The following is a 9497-nucleotide window of genomic DNA, read 5'->3' as shown; positions in this document are numbered from 1 at the left end:
GTGACATGTGCCTACTGCATCACAGCCCACCCCTCGGGTCAGCACTGCGCACGGCCTCTAGCATACTACAAACACCAGAAACTACTTGCAACTCCCGGACAGAGAACATGGGCGGTTAATAAGTCAAGAGGGTCCAATGGTTTCGGGCCCAACGCGTGGTAGTAGATGTTCATGGATCACAAACACATAACTCAGTTCTTGAGGACGGCTTCAATGAGACAACCCACCATGTACTCCTACATGGCCTCTCACCGGTACCTTTACCAAATCATGTTCACACACTTAGCTCACACACAGTAGGACATGTTTAACACTATTCCAATTCATCCCCGATGAATCAGACCTGACTCAACTCTAAGCAGTAGGAGGCATGACAAACAAGCATGAATGAGTAGGCACATCAAGGCTCAAACAACTCCTACTCATGCTAGTCGGTTTCATCTATTTATTGTGTCAATGACAGGTCATGCAGAGGAAAAAGGGGTTCAACTACCGCAGCAAGTAACAGATGAATCGTTGTTGTCCTAATGTAGTAAAAGAGAGCAGGAGCGAGAGAGTGGGATTGTATCGGAATGAACAATGGGGTTTTGCTTGCCTGGCACTTCTGAAGATAGTATAGTTCTTCATCGGTATCATCGACCTCATCGTCGGAACCACGTCTATTGAGAGGGGACAAATACCGGCAAACAGGAAAAGACACAATCAATGCAATGCACAATATGATGCATGATCATGACATGGCACAACGAGTGTGTTGGCCTAATGCAACTACAACCAGATGAGTTTGAGTCATTTTGAACCAAAGGTCAAACCTGACGGCTGGGGCCCACATGTCAGTGTCTAACTAACTAACTTAAGTTAATTAGCACTAATACTAATCCTAATCTAGACTAGTTAAGGCCCTGGTCCCACATGTCAGTATTAGCAGGGCTAATTAAGTTTAATTAGCACTTAACCCCGGATTAGCAGGGGCATGGGCCCACACGTCAGCGACCCTGGGGAGGTCAAACCCCAGGTCAAAACGGTCAAACACGCCGGACCTGGTCCACGGCTCGTCGCCGGCGAGGCCAAGGACGACGGAGGTGCTCGGAAACACTCCTCCGGTAACCAAATGACCAGCGGAGGGCACCTACGCGTAGCCCAGATTCTCGCGCATCCAAAGCAACAGACGGCAACAGCTGGGGTGGCCGGAGTTGACGGCGGTGAGCTCTAAGGCGGCGGCCGGAGTTTGGGTGAGCTCAGATTCGGCGTTAGGGAGCACGGCAGGAGGCAAGGAGGGGTGCTACGTCCTCCTCGGGGTGCACTGAGCACGGCTATGTGCTCGGTTGCAGCTCTAGGCGACGATGGCCACGGCGGCAACATGGCCGGCGGAGCCAAGCTCTCGGGCTCGACGACACGGCGTTAGCGGGAGGGAAGAGAGCTAGGGAAGAGGGGGAATCGACGCAGCAGTGCACAGCGGTTACGACGGAGGCCTCAACGAGCTCGGGGAGGCACCGGGGCGAGCGGAGCAGCGAGAGGGATCTCCAGCGGTCGGCGATGGAAACGAAGACGGTGGCGTCGCTTCAGGTGTCCCGCGGGCACGTGCTTCGTCTTGGAGCCCCGTAGCGTCGAGGCGGAGCCACTGGGCAGCACGGAAAGGCGGGGTGGTGGCTCTGGCCAAGGCGACGACATGCACCGGCTATGAGCTCCACTCGATGGTCACGTGCGAGAGAGCCAGATGAGTGGAGAGGAAGCAGCGAGTGAGGGAGAGGGGCGAGGGGTCACGGGGCGTCTCCGGACGCGGGTCAGGACGAGGAGGAGAAGCAGGAGGTGGCGGGGAGACGTGGCCGCGGTTGCTCGCGTGCGGGCACGCAGCTGCTTCGGGGCGAGGGGAGGAAGACGACGGAGGCGCTAGGTGGGCTAGGCCAGTTGGTTGGGCCCCCAGCTGGGCCGGCCAGCTGCAGTGCTGGGCCGCACAGGTAAGTCCCAGGTAAGTTTTCCTTTTCTTTCTGTTTTTCTATTTTTCTGTAACATTTAGGGCTTTTCTAAAAATACCTAGACCCTTCCAAAAATCATGAAACTTGCTCAAGCCTACTGTTTAGAGTATAACCAACAGTAAACATTTTAGTTTCATATTATTTGGACATTTAAAATATTTTATAGCATTTAAATGTCCAAATGCAAATAGCATATGATTTAATTCAGTGACCTTATGTTGTCCTAGAAAATTGTGCATCATTTTTGTTAGAGGTTCTAGACCAAGGCAAAGATGATGAACATTTTAGAAAGGCATTTCAGGTTCATTGAAAAAGATTTTAGTAAACCCTAGTTGGATTAAGGGGGTGCTGGGGGTTCTGTCATCCCCATTTCAAATTCATTTGAATTGTAGACATGATGACATGGGAATCAAGCAAGGCAACAGGGGCTGAGCTAGGGTTGTGACACATCGGCTCCGGCTGCTTGCCGTGGTGAGGGAGTAGAGTGAAGCGCACAATGGCGTTGATGTATCTCTTCCCTTACTGGAGGTTGTGATTGATGGGGATGTGTCAGAGAGTAGAGACCGAGGTAGATGAGACTGTTGGGGTAATAAAAGATGCGCCACACTTGAGGTCTCTTGTCATCCGCTTCTCCTTTCCGGCGTTGGACAACACACCCTTGCGCGCCTCTGCGCCGAAGTCTTCGGCCATCATCATTGGAAGGCGTAGCCCCGCGGTTCTCCGAATCGGGCCCTAACAACCATCGCCACCGTGACTTTGGGGAGAGATAGGAGAGATGGGGTGTTGCACCAGATCAGGGAGAGATAAGCGGGGCGGGGTCCCTCGATTGTAGAGGAGGAATGGAAGGTGGAGAGGGCTCCACGAACAAGAGAGGAGGCGTCCCCTCCCGATTTGATAGAGCGGGTTTCACGGGGGGAGCGGTATCCTACCAAAATAAATCGATAAGACTGTTGAACGAGAAAACAACCAGAGGAGTGGCGAGCAGGTTTCTCGCATGCATATTTTTTATTAAGAAAATAAATACGCAGATATGCATGGAAGGAGGCTCGTTTGGATCTATTACTAAATTTTGACCGGTCGGATGTTAGTCGCGACCTTTTTGTATAACCTTTCTTAATCCAAATCAAGTACCCCTCCGTCCCATAATATAAGAGTGTTATTATATTATGAGACGAAGGAAGTATCTTCATCTTTTTACCTACTACTCTCTCCGTCCCATAATGTAAGACGTTTTTTGACACTAGTGTAGTTTCAAAAAACGTCATTATGGGACAGAGGGAGTACTAGTAAAGCACGCGTACTCCCTCTTTTTACCAACTTTATATATATATATATATATATATATATACTAATAAAGCACGCGTTGCTTCTGTTAGGTTCACGTCCACGGCAATTTTACAAACAAGTCCTTGTGGCTTTTACTAATTTGACCCGCAGTCCATCCACCAAGTAAAAAACGATTCACTGGGATATTCCTCCCCCAACCTCCCCTCCCCGCCGCCACACGCGAGAGACGGCCCGACCCCCGGCCTCTGCGCCTCTCGCCGGAGACCGGCCGACGCCGATGCCGGCAACGTCGGCGATCCCGTTCGGCTCGCCTTCCTCCTCTTTCCACTCCGCTCCCCTCCTTCTTTCTCCGCCCTCTTTTCAGCAGCGACCACCCATGTTCGCCCCGATCCATGGCCCTCTCCTTCCGCCCAGTTTGGGTCCGTCGCCGGTGTCCATGGGGCGAGCGCCGTGCCTCCTCCTCAAGCTCATCTTTTCGTGCCGCCCCGCCTGCACTACCCACCCGCGCCTCCCAAGACCTCACGGCCGCCTTCTGCCAAGCTGCGAGGTCGATGGCTGACCACCGCCACGACCGGCCTCAACCTTTTGCACGCCATGGGCGGCGGCCATGGAGGCTGCACCTCAGGCCACTCGCTTTCCGCCAGCCAGTAACTCCGCCAACTTCTCATTCATCTAGATCAGGGGCGCGACACCAACTACTCGACCTGAGTCCAGACACGGCTACCTGGGGGCATCCGATAAATTCACGCCTCGCACGCGCCGCCGCCCTCTGCCCTCACCGCATCGCCGGAGCCGCTGCCAAAATCGATCCCGGACGTCACTATGAATCCATCGACACCCCGGCTCCGTTGCTCATGTGGGAACTCCATCGCTGCCCCGTTGTTCGCGTTGCTGGTGCTCGTCCCGCTGCTGATGCCGGCGCCCCCTGATCATGCTGGCCGGATCCTCCAGCATGAACCTTCGCTCCAGTCCCCACACGAAGCCATTCCGGCGTCGTCGACCACTTGGGCCTGTCGCCGCCCCCAGACACTTGATGTGTGGCCGCCCGTCAACCACCTTTGTGCGTCACTGCCCCAAGTCACCTGTGCCCCGTCCGCCCTGCTGCTGAGCCATCCTTGTACCGTTGCACGCATCTTCGCACCACCCGGACAGCCTCTGGTGCGCACCTCTGCTTTTACTAGCCGCGAACCACGCGCATCACCTGTTTGGTGTTGTGCCTACGAGCGTGTTGGAGAAATCTGTGTCCAGAGGGTGGAGAAGATTGATGCGGAGAGGAAGACGATGGCGACGGCGAGCCTGTGTACTCCAGCCTGTTGGATTTATCACAGATGCCCCACTGATTTGGCTTGATGTACAATGTCAGATTCAAGAAAAAAGTGTTTTCTAGTATGTTCTAGTACTACATATCACAAGACTCTGCGTTGTATGGAGCGGAACAGAACCAACTGGTCCGCATCTCCTTCAATGGCACCCTGCAGCAAGCTTGCTTTCTCTACATCTACCAATCAACTACTCCCTTCGTCCCAAAATTCTTGTCCTAGATTTGGACAGGAATTTTGGGATGGAGGGAGTACCATGCAACAAGTTCAGTTTATGTTAAGAGGAGGCGTTGCAGATATTTTTGAAGGCACCCCATATTAGCCAATGGATTTTGTTCATGTTTCTGGTGGAGATGATTCGGATGAAGTGATGTTTGCTTCCTATGAAGTGATGTTAATGTCCACACGTGTGGGCGTTGACCATCTCGACCACACGCATCCATCACCATCCAATACTATATGCACGAATCTTGGCACAATCTAGCCGATTTTTTGTGCCACGTAGGACAAGACGCGTGTGTGGTGTGTGACATAGTTCGCCCGCACGTTGGTTGCCCCCCACGGTCAGCGGTTGCCACTCGGGGGCGTGCGGTGGAACTGCTATGCGCCCGCGCGCCACGCGCCAACCGTGGTTCACGTCAAACACATCGCGCACTTCGTGCCCCTCCCCCTCACGGTTCCATTTACTCATCCCCACAGTTACTCGCACAACCCACTTCGCATTTCAGACCATTGGAGGAGAAGACGAGGGGAGAAGGCGACGGCGGAGGCAGAAGAGTCGACGGTGTTCGCGGCCGTCGGTGGTGCTCGCCGGACCGGAGCGGCTTCGCCGGAGCGCCTACAGATTGAAGGTAATGCTCGCTCCCACTCTCACAATCCTTGCCTGCATTTTCCCCCCTTCCTTTCGTGTTCGATGCTTCGCTCGAGATTCGTAGAGATTCAGGCGATTTGGCGATGCGCCGGCATTCCCGCCGGCGACGAAGTCCTGTGCTTGCCATTTTCGGTGGCACTGGGCAGTTTCATCGCCGCCGCGGTGGCGGTCTCGCCGGTGTGGTTCTGCCTGTCCGGAGACACACACTGATTGTGCATTGGTATTGGGCCGTTGTTTTCCGGTCTGATAGTTGCGCATTTCTTCGAATTGGTATTTGCGATCAGTTCAGGGAGAATTTTGGGGTTGAATTTCAAGTCATTATAGTTGCCATTGAACCCTAGATCTAGTTAGTTGTTTTTCAAACTGCAGTATGAAGGCAAACGTGGTAGTTTGAGTAACTATCATGACTGTATGGCAACTAATTTCCTGAATGACTGTGATAGTTGCCACAAACATGCTTTCCCATGCGGCAACTAATTTATTGAATGACTATGATAGTTGCCACAAACATGTTTTTCCATGTGGCAACTAATTTCCTGAATGACTGTGATAGTTGCCACAAACATGCTTTTCCATGTGGCAACTAATTTTCCTGAATGATTGTGATAGTTGACACACTGTAGGAATGGTAAAGTATAGTAAATCGGTAGTCACTGCAGTTTCAGCAACCAACTGCACTGGATGGCAACTAATCTGCACATCAACTGTGTCAGTTGCCACATGGATAGTATATTCTTGTGGCAAATAGACTGTGAACACACTGTGGCTGTTGCCATGTTGTAGACAGGATAATGTGGCAAATTGGCTGCATAACATGTCAACTAATTTGCACATCAATTGTGTCAGATGCCATATATATGCTTTCCATGTGGCAAGTATTTGTCTGAACACAACATGTCTGTTGCCATGTTACAGTCAGTATAATGTGGCAAATTCATTGTACGGCAGACGCAATTTTCGTGTTTTGCCATGATGACATGTGATATTTGAACACACTGTGGCAATTTCAGGTTGTTCATTAGATGTTTTTCATCGCTTTTTTGAATTATGTGTTGCATTTTAACATGGCAATTTCAACCTAGCACATTTTTTCCATTGAACACATGGCAAGTCATTGTTGTATGAGGACAGGGTGTGAGCTGCCACATCTTAGGTTTGTGCAGTGGAGGAATTTGTGACTTTCTTTCGTACTATCTTGTGCTAACATGGCAACTTCAACATTTTGTTTTTAAGTGCATTTACGGTCTGTACACTTTTTTTCAAATGTAACCAATGTGCTTAATTGCCACATTTATGTTTTCGACAATCATAGGGGGGTGCGTGCGTGTTCATGTGATATTTTGCATTCACTAGTTGACATTCTCACTCGAGCCCATACGGCAAGGACATTCTGTTAGGTGGCAACTGCTTACTTCCTGCATTTTTATTTCCACCGTGACAATTTGGTCTGTTCTTACCTCAGCAGAATGGCTCGTGGTGATCATCAAAACGATGATGATGATGATTTCATGGATCCACCACAGCAGAATCGGGCAACTGGACGAAGAAAAGAGAGCGACGAGGTAACTATCCACACACCCTCCTCCTCCTGCATATGTTATTGGTTGCCACCTCGAGCTTGCAGTCGTCTGTCATGAACTAAAATTTCATGACAGTGAAAACATGGCAACAACTGAACATTTTTGTCTGGTTTTTGGAGAAGAAGAAACGTATTCGCAACACGGCCTCCTAGGAACAACTAACTACATTGACTGACAGATTTACCGACGATCAGAAGGGAGCTGCTGCTGAGATGGGTATGCACGCTCTGATGAATGTCCGGTGCACGAATCTAGTCAACCATGTATGCGACTGGCTTGGTGAGATTTACGACCCCGCCTCCAGGGAATTTGTGATTCCGGGACGTGGAAGACTGCCGTTGAACGAGGAATCCGTGTTCTGCACTTTGGGTGTGCCTCGTGGACAAATCAAAGTCCCGTATGAGGTCAATAACAAGATCGAGGAAGCGCTGTTCCCCCATTTGTTTCCTGGGTTGGAATCCATGCCGAACACGTCTGTACTGGCAGATTCGCTGCAGGCCATGACAACCCATGACGAGGTTTTTAAGATGAAACTACTCATGTACCTCATCTCAGCTGTTTTCGCGCCGACCACTTCTCTTCGCCCAAGTAACAAATGCTTCCCCATTCTGATGAATGATCTATCTTTACTACATTATTTTCCTTCAATCTTTTGGCTCCGATGTCATGTGCAAAGCTAGTCACTGCTAGTGTTTTTTGATGTTTTTTTCCATTTGATTTCTGATGCGGCAACTCGATGTCCTGAAAATTTGTGCGGTGCAGGCGAAACTGAAAGATGTTGTAACGCCCCAAGACCGACGCTCCAGAAGATTTCCAGCTATTCCGAGTTTCGCCGTGTGTTTCTTTTGTGCTTGCTCTTTTATTTTTGCATTGCATCATGTGATCATGCCATCATATCATTAATTTTATAACTCTTTTAATAAACTGTATGGATCTTTGATCCATTTAAATCGAGGGAAGGGTGACTTCTCTTTATAACATATCCTCCTAATATTTATGGAGCTATTATAAATATTCCATTAGTTTGGAATTTACCACAACCCACGTGCATGTTAAATCCCTTGGCCTTTTCTTCTTCATGTTTTGACTCTCTAACCTTGTCTATAATTCTTTCTTCATCTATCGAAGCCCCACCAAAATTCTCAACATTTTTGGACCTTCCCAACCCTCACTTCCTATTCAAATTATTTGAATTTAAATCAAATGAGTTTGAATTTAAATCTTTCAATCATGGCCTTTTCTATTTTCTCGGAACAAGCACATTTTTGTGAGTCCGGGAAAATTATCCGCATGTCCAACTTCTTCCCCTAACCTCTCTTTCTTTTATTTCTTATCTCTGTTCTGTGTTATTTTTTATTTAGAGGGAGAGAGAGCGCGCCCAGCCCATCTAGCCTCCTAGGCCCAGCCTCCAAGGCCCATCCGCAGCCCAGCCGGTGCCCTATCTAACCCTAACCCTCTCCCCTGCCCGATCCCATCTCTTCCTTCCTCCTCCGGCGCCGCACTCGATCCCCATCGCACGCACACCCGCATCGTTGGATCCTCATCTCTCCCTCCTCACGCTGCACCCTTTGTCCCGATCCCCTCGCCATCGCAACGACCATCTCCGGCCAAGGCGCCGCCTTGCTGCTCCTCCCGTGCCCTTCCTCCTCTCTCCTCCACTCCCTCACGCGCGGCTTGCCTCCCGCCTCCTTCATCTCCTGTGCGCCCACACTGTCGCCCGTCCATGGTCGCCACACCATGTGCTCCGCCGCCCTGCGCCTCCACCTCGCCGGACCCGCTCCATCCTCCGCCTTCTCCCGCCTTGCAGATCCTCCGCTACTGCCGCACCTTCACCACCTCGCTGCCTGTCGCCTACAAGCCCTCCACCTGCGTCCTGCACACCGCTGCCCCGAGCGTCCGTGTCCTCGAGCACCCAGCAAGTCGGGAGCAACTCCATCGCCCCGCGCCCGTTCTCCCCTTCATCGGTGCCTTGTTGCTCCACCTTGGCCGCGGTATGCCGCTGCCCGTTTTGACGGTTGCCAAGACCCTGGGACCCGGAACGCCAAGACCGCCTCGGTGGATTCCTTTCGACAAGTACCACGACGACCGTCGAGATCGCCAAGTTCCACTACCGATGAACGTTTTGGAATCGCCAAGTCAGACTACAACGCGAAGACCATGTACAACTGCTGACACCTGTGGATTTCACCAAGTACCTCTACCGACGACCCCGAACATCTACGAAAACGTGTACCACTACCGTCGCCGTGTACCACTACGCCCAAGTTCCACTACGAGATGTACCACTACCGTTGCCGAAGACCGTCAAGTGTACAGCTACCGCCGCCGTTGATTCGACAAGACAACGTGTACCACTACTTCCACGACATCCCGTGAACGCCTACTTCCTCTACACCGCTCCGAACTCGACCCGCTCCGAAAAAGCACGCTTCAAAGGTATAACCCCGAGACGACGTCCGTGGAC

Source organism: Triticum aestivum, chromosome 5B (genome assembly GCF_018294505.1).
Source record: "Triticum aestivum cultivar Chinese Spring chromosome 5B, IWGSC CS RefSeq v2.1, whole genome shotgun sequence".
NCBI classification, from domain to species: domain Eukaryota; kingdom Viridiplantae; phylum Streptophyta; class Magnoliopsida; order Poales; family Poaceae; genus Triticum; species Triticum aestivum.
The sequence above is the reverse complement of the archived record's forward strand: the minus strand, read 5'-3'. Positions refer to the sequence as shown.